Source organism: Electrona antarctica (assembly GCF_951216825.1).
Source record: "Electrona antarctica genome assembly, chromosome: 10".
NCBI classification, from domain to species: Eukaryota; Metazoa; Chordata; class Actinopteri; order Myctophiformes; family Myctophidae; genus Electrona; species Electrona antarctica.
The window spans coordinates 23,262,343-23,273,795 of record NC_136791.1 but is presented as its reverse complement, the minus strand read 5'-3'; positions in this window follow the sequence as shown (position 1 = coordinate 23,273,795).

Sequence of the window (11,453 nt, the reverse complement as noted above, 5' to 3'; positions counted from 1 at the left end):
CAAGGACATGACCCGTTGTGGTGGTACACGTTTCTTTAAGTAAAACGTGTGCAATACGGTACCACAATGTAGAAATAGTCCCATTACACAATATGGCACAAAAGCAGTACAGGCTGTATTTAGCTCAATGGCATAAAAATGTCAGCACTTTGTGCAGGAATACGGGTTCAAATACGGGCTATAGGAGAGGAAAGCTACAGTACATGGTGCTACTTTAAGCTGTCAAATAGGCTACTTTTGGCTGGAGCACAACGTACTATATCTCCCTCTGGGATGTGGTATTAAACAAGGGAAACACTAATACCATTAAAATACTCAAGTAAAAGCACCTACAATTTTGACTTAAGTACAGAAATTGAGTAAATGTACTTACAGGACAGAACTAATGAATAAAAGAACCTAGAACTGATACAAGAAGAACACAGTGTCTCCTCGACGTAAGGCTTTGTTTTTATAATCATTCATCTCTACGGCTTTTCTACTTTTTGTGTGTGTGTGTGTGTGGGGGGAAAACTCGGTCAGCTTCGCTAGCTCACACAGAGACTGTAGATTAATTTGGTTAATATTTCACGAAGCTTAACAAAGACTAGGGTGCATTTAAGGGCTTTGCAGATTATTTGCTCTCGGCCAACAGTGCGTATGTACTGTATGAGCCGAGCTCGTCGTGTTGCGCGGCGTTGAAACTCTTTTACAGTGTATACTTTACAGTGTGAGTGCAAAGCCGGCGGTGCAAGGCGCTCGCCATTAGGAGTGTTTGTCTGCGATAGTGATGTTTGTGAAAGGCGTAGCGGAAGGCAGACATACTGTAGTGTACTGTACTGTGTGTAAGCTGTATTCAGCATCATAGTGACAGTAGTAAGTATCCAGAGACAATAATGGTTAACTGACAGTATAGGCTCATGTGCCATTGATACCTCCTGTAATGGAAAAAAATAATCTTCCAAAAATGAAGGTTAAGTTGAAGGACCACGTCACCACTTTTCAACCTATCTTCATACAATAGGTTCCTCACTAATAATCATGATAAAATGCCACAAGTCTGTGTTTCATAGGAGGGCTGTGGGCAGTTCAGAAACCACTCTGTCTTATAGGAGGGTTGTGGGCAGTTCAGAAACCACTCTGTCTCATAGGAGGGTTGTGGGCAGTTCAGAAACCACTCTGTCTCATAGGTGGGCTGTGGGCAGTTCAGAAACCACTCTGTCTCATAGGAGGGCTGTGGGCAGTTCAGAAACCACTCTGTCTCATAGGAGGGTTGTGGGCAGTTCAGAAACCACTCTGTCTCATAGGAGGGTTGTGGGCAGTTCAGAAACCACTCTGTCTTATAGGAGGGTTGTGGGCAGTTCAGAAACCACTCTGTCTCATAGGAGGGTTGTGGGCAGTTCAGAAACCACTCTGTCTCATAGGTGGGCTGTGGGCAGTTCAGAAACCACTCTGTCTCATAGGAGGGCTGTGGGCAGTTCAGAAACCACTCTGTCTCATAGGAGGGTTGTGGGCAGTTCAGAAACCACTCTGTCTCATAGGAGGGTTGTGGGCAGTTCAGAAACCACTCTGTCTTATAGGAGGGTTGTGGGCAGTTCAGAAACCACTCTGTCTTATAGGAGGGCTGTGGGCAGTTCAGAAACCACTCTGTCTCATAGGAGGGCTGTGGGCAGTTCAGAAACCACTCTGTCTCATAGGAGGGCTGTGGGCAGTTCAGAAACCAGTCTGTGCCTCATAGGAGGGCTGTGGGCAGTTCAGAAACCCGTCCACCAGTGACATCGTTAGGCAGACTTTATTTTTTTAAACAATATTTTTTTCCAAAAATGTTTAGATGTTATTATCGTGAGAACGAGAACTTTTCAGGACTAGAAAGCCTACCGTTTCTATTAGCTTGGATTCCTCCATCGATGATGTCACTGGAGGACGGTTTCTGAACTGCCCACAGCCCTCCTATGAGACACAGACTGAGTAGAAAAAAGTGTGCCATTTTATCATGATTATTACTGAGGACCTATTATATGAAGATTACAGTAGGTTGAGAAGTGGTGAAGTGGTCCTTTGAGAGTTAATATTTGGTCATTCACTAAACTCACCCCACACATGCAGCTACTGCTGTATCCTGCGACGTCCCCTTATCATTCACTAAACTCACCCCACACATGCAGCTACTGCTGTATCTTGCGATGTTCCCTTATCATTCACTAAACTCACCCCACACAGCTACTGCTGTTGTCCTGCGACGTCCCCTTATCATTCACTAAACTCAGCCCACACAGCTACTGCTGTTGTCCTGCGACGTCCCCTTATCATTCACTAAACTCAGCCCACACAGCTACTGCTGTTGTCCTGCGACGTCCCCTTATCATTCACTAAACTCACCCAGCTACTTCTGTTGTCCTGCGACATCCCCTTATCATTCACTAAACTCACCCCACACAGCTACTGCTGTTGTCCTGCGACGTCCCCTTATCATTCACTAAACTCACCCCACACAGCTACTGCTGTTGTCCTGCGACGTCCCCTTATCATTCACTAAACTCACCCCACACAGCTACTGCTGTTGTCCTGCGACATCCCCTTATCATTCACTAAACTCAACTTTTGTACTGCTGAATCTGACAGTGGACTACTGAATCGTTTACTTTACCGTAGGTTTTTTACTCTCAAGTCTCGAACGGCTCTATTTTTTTTTCAACAGTGAGAAGCATGGACAGAGTGGCGCTGGCTGATGAAGTATCAGCAACAACATGGCTACATAACAGGTGACGTTATGAAATGCGAGCCAAGCAGCCTCTGTCCAGACCGAGTAGCGCAGTGACAATTCAGAGTCACAGAACGCAGCGATTCAGGCTGGAACCCAAGGCTAAGTACTAGACCTGAGACCAGATTCTACAAAATTACTTCTAAATCCTGACAGTTTTCTGAAAAACGTATGTGGTTATGCTCAAACTTATTTATGTCAAGGACCCCCAGAATTACCTATATTTGACCCCCATCTGAAAATAATTTGTTCCAGGGAGGGACCCCCTTCTCCCGCAGAAGCAATGATTTAAGTTAAACAAAACGTTTGCTGTGAAAAAATTACATTACAAGATTTGCACACGTTTTCACGATAAAAAAGCAGATCTACAAGCTCGTAGCTTTTAGATCTGCTCGTAAGCTCGTAGCTTGTAAATCTGCTATTTTTTTACCAACAACTAAAGTTTAAAAATAATGGTTAAAGTGGTTATAAATAAAAGCTAATAAGGTGACACAGATGCGTTCCAGGTCTTAATGGGTTTTGCACTTTATGTTCGACCACCACTGCTGGCTCCACCACTGTATGGCTCCAGCTCCCTCTCTTCCATTGTGTGTGTGTGTGTGTGTGTGTGTGTGTGTGTGTGTGTGTGTGTGTGTGTGTGTGTGTGTGTGTGTGTGTGTGTGTGTGTGTGTGTGTGTGTGTGTGTGTGTGTGTGTGTGTGTGTGTGTGTGTGTGTGTGTGTGTGTGTGTGTGTGTGTGTGTGTGTGTCATATCAACACAGCAGCAGATATACACATACAGAGTACAGTGCTTGTACATTACAGTACAAACATACTGTACTGCTCGGCCCGGCCGCGTCGTGGAAATGTCACCGCCAAGTAGGAGATTTTCTAAATGTCACAGTCAACATAATAGCTCTGCTCGCTCGGCAGAGAGGAGAGAGAGACGGCTCATGCAATGTTTGTATCTCTATGTCAGCCCCGTGTGTGTGTGTGTGTGTGTGCGCGCCGGCGTGTGTGCGTGTATCTCTGTGTGTGTGCGAGGGGGGGGGGGGGGGGGGGGGGGGAATGCGTGTGTGTGTGTGTGTTTTCAGAATGATGGCTACTTTTGGCGAATGTGAAAGTGAGCGCACCTGCGGGGGGGGACCTGACTTCTGTTTGCTGAAATCATTGATAGGCTGACGGAGAGGGGGGGGGGGGGGAAATAGGGGAATTGGCCAATTAAACTGTGTTTAAGATCCACACATAAACACACACACACACACACACGCAGAGGGAGAGGTGTCCTAGAGGCTACACAGCTTTCCTACTGCCGATAATAAGGAGGCTTGGAGACCTGTGTGTGTGCGTGCGTTTCTCCTTCAGTGTGCGTTGCCTAACAGGCTATCACGTTCGCTTTTGTCCACTTGCCTTATAAACACACACTCTATGGTTCTTCCTCCCCCACGTGTACACACACACACTCACACACACACACACACACACACACACACACACACACACACACACACACACACAGACATACACACGCGCGTGTGGAGGGAGATGGCATGTGAAAGGACCAATTACAGTAGTGCCAACACTACATCAGGGGGTAAGTTGAGAGAGAGAGAGAGAGAGACATCTGACATGTTATGAAACATTGTTAACTCCTTCACCGCCACCCGCCATTCAGTTGCCGCTGCCCCTACTTATAGCAGCGGGGTCTTTTATTTTGAAAACCCCGAAATTCAGCCCTTAATTAATCTACATTAACGCAGACCTGGTGTAACCTTTGACCTTAAATGATGGCTGCGCCCTCTGTGTCACATACACCTATATGTGTCCCATATAGGAACATCATTTATTTTTGTATTATTTTAATAACAATTTGAAGGTTTTCAGAAAACCTTAGGTTATAGGTTTTAGGAGGCATTTTTAGAATCGGCCTCAGGTCTAAATGGGTGGTTCAAAGTTGTTTAGTTGAATGTCTGCCTTGGCATCATCGTGCTTGGCTCGGCCGCGCTGAGACGATGAAGACGATAAGATGATGATGAAGACGATAAGAATCTGCTACACTCAAAATGACTTCAGAACTTAGTACCCGATGGCGGTCCTCCTCCTCCTCCTAAAAACATGAAAAAGCTTTTGTAAATATCACTTGGCTGTCTTCACACAGCTGCAGCACTTCAACGTGGAGTCGGGTTTTTTTTGCTTGAATTATTGAATGCCGGCTCTTATAAGTGTTGGAGTGGTTTTTACCAGCTGCTGTGTAAGCATAGCTGGTCAATGTTCTCTCTGCGGTGCTTTCATGCCCACTTGCTGTAGTTATAGACCTATATGTGTCTCATTGGCTGTACTGACAACCTATCGTCCTGATTGGCTTCCTCGTCTCTATAGGCAATCACACAGTTTTTGCCTCTAGCCGACCTCTCAGCCATGGGATATAAGGCAGCAGCTGGTAATTAATTGATGTCATCCATTATTGTCATCTTATTGTGTGTATTTATTTAACCTGTTAACACCACGAAAGCAGCTGTGTGTTATTTTAGATTTGAGACATTTTGTAGAAATTATATTCCTGCTCTCTCTCTCTCTCTCTCTCTCTCTCTCTCTCTCTCTCTCTCTCTCTCTCTCTCTCCATGAGGCTAACAGAGCTGTGGGTGCTGCTGTGTGATCTAAACCATCTCTTTGTAATGCTGTGTTGTGTTCAACAACACACTAACAAACCAAAGGCTAGCGCTGGTCAAATCAAGACCGACATCATTGGCAACAAACAGCTGCAGGGCTGCTTGATCTCTGTGTGTGTGTGTGTGTGTGTGTGTGTGTGTGTGTGTGTGTGTGTGTGTGTGTGTGTGTGTGTGTGTGTGTGTGTGTGTGTGTGTGTGTGTGTGTGTGTGTGTGTGTGTGTGTGTGTGTGTGTGTGTGTGTGTGTGTGTGTGTGTGTGTGTGTGTGTGTGTGTGTGTGTGTGTGTGTGTGTGTGTGTGTGTGTGTGTGTGTGTGTGTGTGTGTCAAGACGGGATGACCTGATTGCTCAGCTGAGCAGGGAGGGGGGAGGACCCAGCCCTGTGGCGGATCTGCTGTTACTAACACACACACACACACACACACACACACACAGTGAGGGAGGGTCTGCAGTTGCATGAAGAACAGAGATGGAGCACGTGTACGTTGCCTCCATATTTGTCATGTTCTCTCTCAGGACTGGCCAATTAGAACCAACAACCCCGACTCACTGTGTATCCCAGTAATCAGGGAAGCACATTTTCTTCATTTTCTTCCACTTCAATGTTTCCTTATCACATCATTTATACCTGAATGCCTACTAAATCACTAGTTTTCTAACCTTTTCAAAAATAGCAGAGCTACAACAGCTCGCTGTGAGCTTGTATACAGTATCTGCTAGTTTTGAATAGGCAACACCAAAAATCTAAAATTACACAGATGCTTAAAGCAGGGGTTCTCAATGTTTTTGGCTGGGGACCCCCGGAAATGCTTTGGCCATGTCTCGCTAATGTTCATGAAAAAATACCACATTTTTTTACCAAGCTGAGTCTATAATTGATGTGCAAGCTAGGCCAGCTGGTTTTCTCATTGGCTCAGAGTAATCTAGTAAGAGAGTGGCGACACGCTTTGATCTCGCCGCAAAGTGGGGTGCTATGGGCTATAGTTCCAAACATTGGAACTATCCCATTGAGATAGAATGAGCGCTTCCGCATTCCATTGTTACAATGGGAGTCAACGCTAGTGTCGTGACTCTTACTAGATTGTCTCTGCATTGGCTGACGTATGTGCACCCCGCAAATATGTCCGGGCGGAAACGAACGACTAAGAACACAATAATTCCGCCTTAGATAATTTTGGTTCCTACCTAAACTACTGCGCTAAAACTGACACGGAGGCAATTATAGCGGACCCCCGCAGATAATAATAATGCAGCTGGTAATTAATTGATTTAATCAATTCCTATTCAGTCTGTGTCTCATAGGAGGGCTGCGGGCAGTTCAGAAACCTGTCCACCAGTGACATCATCGTTGGGGAATCCAAGCTAATAGAAACAGCAGGCTTTCTATTGCTGAAAAGTTGCAATGCGAAAATGGAAGCCATCGTCCTCACGATAATACAAATCTAAAGTGTGTGTGTGTGTGTGTGTGTGTGTGTGTGTGTGTGTGTGTGTGTGTGTGTGTGTGTGTGTGTGTGTGTGTGTGTGTGTGTGTGTGTGTGTGTGTGTGTGTGTGTGTGTGTGTGTGTGTGTGTGTGTAAAGTGTAATAACCTGAGCGGGGGGAGGGGGGGACCCCCGCTGCTCTCTTATTACCCTCCCAGTGTCCTCTCTGCTTCTTTGTCCCGAGAAAGGAAGAGGAGACGGCATGCGTGGCACACTGTGCGTGCGTGAGTGTATGTGTGTGTGTGACCCATTAACACTAGCGCGTCGGAGCGGTCAGGCTGACCGATTTTGAAATTTTGAAGTGGATTTTCTTTGCCCATGAAGTCCTGAGAAAGTTCCCCTTGCATGACTTTTTCTAAATGTTCGATTCAAACCATCTCTGTTTTTTTTTTCATCTGAAACGTTTTGGAAATATGATTTTAGACATAATTCTACTAAAATGTCTGCTCTTTTTCGGTCCGTGGGACCGCTCTTAGAGCCCTCACCCTTTCTCCCCCACAAGCAGTGCTTTTCACACCTCCCTCCCGGCTGGAGACGGGCATTGTTCAAGCTAATGTGTCATTTGCATTCCAACTAGCCTTCCACATGTAGGCAAACTTACATTACAAACTTACATAAACTAAATGTTGTTTTAGATGTTATATTTGTTATATGCGGTTTGCAGAAATAACGATGTCTGACTTTATTTCTCGAAACGGAAAAAGAAATATGGTGTGTGGTATTGTTTCCACCAAGCGCATAGCTCAATAGATATAAATACATGTTGACTATACACGCCATCTTTAGCATAATTATGTTGGAATAATAAAGTTTATAGCATTGTGACTATGTCGCGCATATTCATTTCATATATCAGCGCATCAAAAATATGGTGAAATATGGTGTATTGACTGACTGGCGTATTGTTTCAACCAAACGCATAGCTCAATAGATATAAATCCATGTTGACTATACACGCCATCTTTATAGCATAATTATGTAAGGTGGCGATGATAAAAATGAATCAATTATCCTGGAATAATAAAGTTTATAGCATGGTCTGTTTGACCCGACCGACATTTCCTTGGAGCGAGAATGTTCGCCGATGCGCGAATCAGCGCGATGCCAAATAAAAATGACAGTGTTTGAAATCAGTCCAACCCGATAGACGTCCCGAACTTCTAAATGTTTTGTCAGTAAGAAGAACAGTTCTGTCCGTCTGTAAACTTTTCTGCACGCGACCAGTGGAACTGATTTCCACGCATCACGGCTCTCTTTTTTTCTCTCTCCCTCTCTCTCTCTCCCTCTCTCGTGGAGAGGGAGAAAATATCCAAGTAACTGACGGTGAGGTATGCGGAAGTGCAATTTAGATAACGCTGTAGCACTATTTGTGGCGGTGATGCGTCACATGACTTGATCTATCCTATGGTGTATATATAAACCGTGCTGCTGCTACGGACCTTTCTGCTGGCACAATAAATCAAATATATATAAATGACATCGATCATAGGCGGCGGGTATGTAAGGCTAGGCCAGGCTTAGCCTTCCCAAAAATTATGCTGGGTATTTTTTAAATATATATAGGCTAATATGTGCGCAGCATTATATAGAAGGCTAGCCGATCCCAAACTCCCAACTCCTTTGTCTGTAGCCTAAACTTTTCTGATTTGCACGCACGCACAGCTCTTTCCTTTTTTTGGCACAATCAATCAAATATATATTAATTACATCGATGTTTCCCCCTCTATATAAAATGTATAAATGTATAAAATATATAACTAATGTCGTATTTCGTCTGAGCAATGAATTCGTTGGAATGTAACATTTAGAAGACAATGGCAAGCCGTCAACGGGTGCAGAGAGAGGTGTGAAGATCATTAGACAGTGGGGGAGACAATGGCCAATCAAATAGCACGAAAAACACCGGTCAGCCTGACCGTTAGCCGTCATATTAGTAGTGCATTTTTTTCAGACATCCTAGTGTTAAGCGTTCCCAAACAACTGAATGCAATGTCATTGCGGTGAAATAGTTAATCCTGATTCAAGTGTATAACTGGCAAACGTACTCTTTTTAATGTCTTTATTACAGACTCAAGGTCGATAGAAAAACACAATTACAACTCACTCACGCACTCACTCACTCAGTCACGCACGCACACACACACACACCCACACGCACATACATAGTCCAAATGTACATGTTAGACAGGCATTTGTGACGGTTATAAATGCAGGCTTTTAAGCCAATGTCTCCTATAAGGCTAGAGGAGTATCTGGTGCAACTCTTCACAGGGTTACTTAAACTGACAACAATGCTATTCACAGACTCATCCAAGCGACGCATTAAGTTCCCAAGAACAGCTTGAAAAGTATTGACTCTTGCAGCCACAAACATTTCCCCCGCACTGCACCATCTAGGCCTTCTGAGTAAAGTTCTCATAGCATCATTGCAGCTTTGTGCCAATGTATTGCATTTTTTTTTGCAAGCACATGGAAGTTTGTGGACGTTTTTTTTTCTTTCTTTTTTTTTGTTGGAGGCATGGATGAAATGATAATGGCTCTGTCCTGTCGGGCCACATCCTGTGCTGCTGAAGAGTGGACCGGTCAGCGGGGCATGAAAACACACCACACCGTGATTAACCCATTGAGACCTGCATGAGGTCCGTTCTACAAAATTACTTCAAAAATCCAAATCCTAACAGTTTTCTGAAACACTGAGGTTGCTATATCAGTACAGTCTTGCGTGGCCAGACTGTTGCCTCTCGCAAATTTCAAATGCTTCCATCATACAGTCTGGAGCAACGGAAGCTCTGATCATGAGTAAAAAGAATATATAAAGCGGAAGTGGAGCCTCCCGACTTCCGTTTCGTCTTTACAGTCGCACAAATGTATCCTAATATAAATAGAAATCATCTAAGCATATATAGTACTATAATAGCTTGCTGCTTAGCAGAAATTTAAATAAAAAATACAAGCTCTGAAGATATTTTGAAATATATTTTTGTAAACGGAAATGACAGGTGTAGTTCCAGACTATATACCATTCGGAGATTGTGGAATAGTTGTCTTGCTACGCGAGACTACTATATCAGTGGTGCTCAAACTTTTTTCATATTTTCTTCCAGGGACCCCCAGAAGCAAAGATGATGAATGATTAAAAAAAAAGTATTGCACACATTTTACGATATTTCAAAAACGGCTTGTATATCTGCTATTTTTCAATAGCCGAAGTGGTTCCATCTAAAATTACAGAAGCTTTCCGGGTTCGACTGGGCTAAGCTGCCGCAGTGAAGGAGTTGTTATTGTGTTTGTGTTTGCCTCATTAAACTTAAGCAGCAGTTGAACTTTGATCGGAACCGTACTTGGCTGGGTTTGTGTATATCCGTCTAATGGCCAATTGGACGGACCCCGAGCTCTGTCCTCCTCTCTGATCAAAGCTATGAGAGCGTTCTTTCTACCTCCTCCTGGCTCAAACAAAAAAGAAAATAGACTAAACTGGCTGACCAGCGCTTTCCCGCATTCAGATTGCTGCAATTACCACTCAACAAGAAGTGCGGCATGTGTGTAGTATCCTTGTAAGGGCCAAATGTTCCCACAAGTAATCTACAGTAGAATTTGACAAATACACATTTGCTAGACCAATTTCCGTGGCCCTCGCAAGAGCAAGATTTTGCTTTATTATGGTTTAAAAAGAATCGGTTTAGACTTCCAGAAGGTTTAAACAGAAGCGGTTTATTCTTCCAGATGGGAAAGGGTTCAGGTTGTGGTCAGGGGTTGGATTAGAGGTTAGGTTTAGGGCTCAGGGTTATAGAGTTATGCCTGATTTATAGTTGGCTGTTTGTCTGTGTCACTCACCCAAAGGAACCCACCTGAAAGCTTGTCTCTGAGGTGTCGTGGAGCAGTGGTTCCCAAAGTGGGGTCCGGGGACCCCCAGGGGTCCTTGAGGGAGTTCCAGGGGGTCCCTAGCTAAATGATAGTTTGGAAAAAAAATGGACCCTTATGGGTCTGTAACTCTGAGTGTGTACAAATGGAACCCTTATGGGTCCATTTGGTTCCATTTGTACACTCTCAGAGTTAGATTAACATTGATTTTACAATATAAATTGGGGGTCCCAGAGATAGAAATGCCATTAAATGGGGGTCCGTAGACTAATATGCATGTCAAACTGGGGGTCTTTGAAATGAAACGGGTTAAGAATCACTGCTAGAGCTGTAAGAATCTTCTCTTATGGGGGTCCCTGCATGGCATGTCTTTTCAAATGGGGGTCTGTGGGCTAATTAGTGTCAATTTGGGGGTCCTTGACATGAACATGTTTGGGAACCATTGTCGTGGAGTAGTAGTAACATGTACACAGTGTATGTAGTACAGTAAAAAATACTGTCAATTTGTCAAGTATAAGTACTTGGTTCCTTGACACCATTGGTTCTCAAAGTGGCGTCCGGGGACCCCCAGGGGTCCTTGGAGGGGGTCCAGGGGCTCTCCACAGCTAATAATATAAATACAAATAGCTGGCAGTGCAGCACTATACGCTGGGAGCTTGTATCTGCAAGTGTTTGAATACAAAAATGCAGCATTCATCCCTTATGGGGGTCGACGCTGGCACAAAACC